This window comes from Nematolebias whitei, chromosome 13, assembly GCF_014905685.2.
Source record: "Nematolebias whitei isolate Nwh7 chromosome 13, NemWhi1, whole genome shotgun sequence".
NCBI lineage: Eukaryota > Metazoa > Chordata > Actinopteri > Cyprinodontiformes > Rivulidae > Nematolebias > Nematolebias whitei.
In genome coordinates, this window is record NC_056510.1 from 26,346,785 (window position 1) to 26,349,070 (window position 2,286).

General features: G+C 40.8%; 1 protein-coding gene across 1 annotated transcript in view; it reads left to right on the plus strand.

Annotated features, from left to right (window-relative positions):
* Positions 1 to 2,286, plus strand: part of tfdp1a (transcription factor Dp-1, a) — a 19,782-nt gene that overhangs the window by 12,725 nt on the left and 4,771 nt on the right. The gene's annotated exons all lie outside the window — the stretch shown is intronic.

A 2,286-nucleotide genomic window follows, 5' to 3' on the forward strand; every position in this document is an offset into this window, starting at 1 on the left:
CCCCCCCACACACACACACACAGAAAATTTTGAATAAAGTAGATGCCATTTTCTGCTTTCTGGTGTATTTTAACGGGCTGTTAAACATCTAAGTTTACCTACATTTCTAAACACTTGATTCAATAACTTGGAGAGCAACAACAGATCTCTCCTTATGTGTGAATGGATCAGCTACGCTTCTGTCAAGCATCCCAACCCCCGTCCCCTTCCCCTCACTTCATGGTTCCGAGCTTGACTCCGCCACTGAATTCAGCCCAGCGTGTTGTTGCTTCTGCACCAATCTCGATTGCCACTGCCTTCAGGTGCTTGAATTCTCTGTTGTCCAACTAAGGACAATCCAATTTTTAACAAAAGTAAATTGGACTGTCTTTTCAACATTTTGATCGCGGTTATTTTGTCAAATTAGCGCCATTGTTTTGATACATGGTGTGAATAATACACATCAAACATTTCTCTCGTATATAATAAATAATCAAAATTTTATTAATTAGCCACTTAAACTATAAAACTGATTTACAATTTAGTTGTGCTGTTGAATTATATTTTTGAAAATTTTATTTCTGAGACCCTGCATCCACATATGGGGACATCAGTGTTTCCCCTAGTTAACTTGTCATGACAGGGTGCTCGGCTCATCCATGATTTTTGTTTACGTGGGGGCCAGAGACATGTCTGAGCACAGCTTGTACCAACAGTTTGGGGGCAGGCGTTCAGCATAAGAGAAGAGGCGCCTTTAGCGTTTTAGCTAGAACGCCTGTATTGCGCGCCACTATCTTAGCACTATGTCAGTTTGGTAGGCGGGGTGCTCAGTTCTGTTGATGGGGTGGGGCACCCCACTTGTATAATAGTAGGGGTTGAAACACTGGGCCATTACATTTTGGCTTTGCTGTACCTTATACTTGACTCTGTTCAATAGTGTTTTATACTTTCTTAAGCCATGTTAATGTTGTGTTATGCTGTAAAATAAGCCCATTGTCCCCATCTGAGGACATTTTTATTTATTTATTTTTTTTTTTACAAAAGTATGTCGTAACCATGCAACAACATACAGCTTCCTGTTCAAAGAGGAAGCTTTATTAATACACAAATCAGGTCCATCTAATCACACATATCTAGGAGATTTGGAAAAAATGCATCGCAAATCAGAGCTTGTGTCTTTGGAGGTTAAAAATGCACAATGACTTTGGACTTAGAGTTACCGGATCCAAACAAACAGTTGCCGGAACGCGCTCTGTCAAAATAAGAGTTCCTGGATCTTGTTCTGACATGATCTGTCTCAAATGAAGCCCTGGATACAAGGGTTTCTCCTGGGTTTCATCAAATGTTGAACTTTGTTGGCAAAATCAATGGAGTTCTCTATGTGATGAGGTGTGTTTCCAACAAGGGAAGCTAAAATGCCAGCCAGATGTTTTGCAGTATTATATGTCACCGAGTTCATGTTGCTGACGAGGAGTGAGCTGGCATTTGAATCTAGCTTACAGAACACCTCAGCTTTATAACTTGAACCCCACACTCCCTGTTCTTTGACTTGAGAAAGCTCCTCAGATGAGAAGCGAAATGTCTCCAGCTACAGAATAGAAGTCCAGTTGTTTTTGCCTTTAACCCTTTTTTGGGCTTAAAGGTATAGTTTGCTCAAATGATTGGAGTGGCCTAAGATTACTGTATGATGGCCAAAGCCACCATTGGCCACCCACTGGCTCCACCATTGCACATGGTGGTGAATAAAATTGCTCCCTCTTGGATTTTGCCTTGGACAAACAAAATCAAACACAAAAAACATTATCTCTGTTCTTATACACATATTGTGACTTCTGCCCTTTTGAATATCTTGTGCCCAAAGCATTTGGGTTTTCTTGCATTCCGTTGTTCGTTTCCTGTCCAGAAAAACACATCTTGAAAACTACAAACCTTAATTATTCAAATCCCTCAGCATCAGGGAACATCCACATACTGCTTGTTTTAATCTGCTGGACTACAGTTTTCAAATAAAGATGGTGCAGATTTAGACCAGTTTTTTAGTCATTACTTGCAGCATGGTTTTATTCCTGGTGTTTCTGTCCAAGGAGAACTCCCTTACTTGTGTCAAAATACAGCTCTAGCACTCTTGAGACAAGTTGGAGATGTTGGTGACAAACTCTCGGCCCAGTTTACACAAGACGTTTTTTGAGTAAAACCACAGCTTTTCTGCTGCAGTTCGTCCGTTCATTTACACGACAGCCCTTGTTCTCTCTGAAACCGAAGGTTTCTGAATCCAGGTCTCAGGGGACGTTTACACAATGCATATTT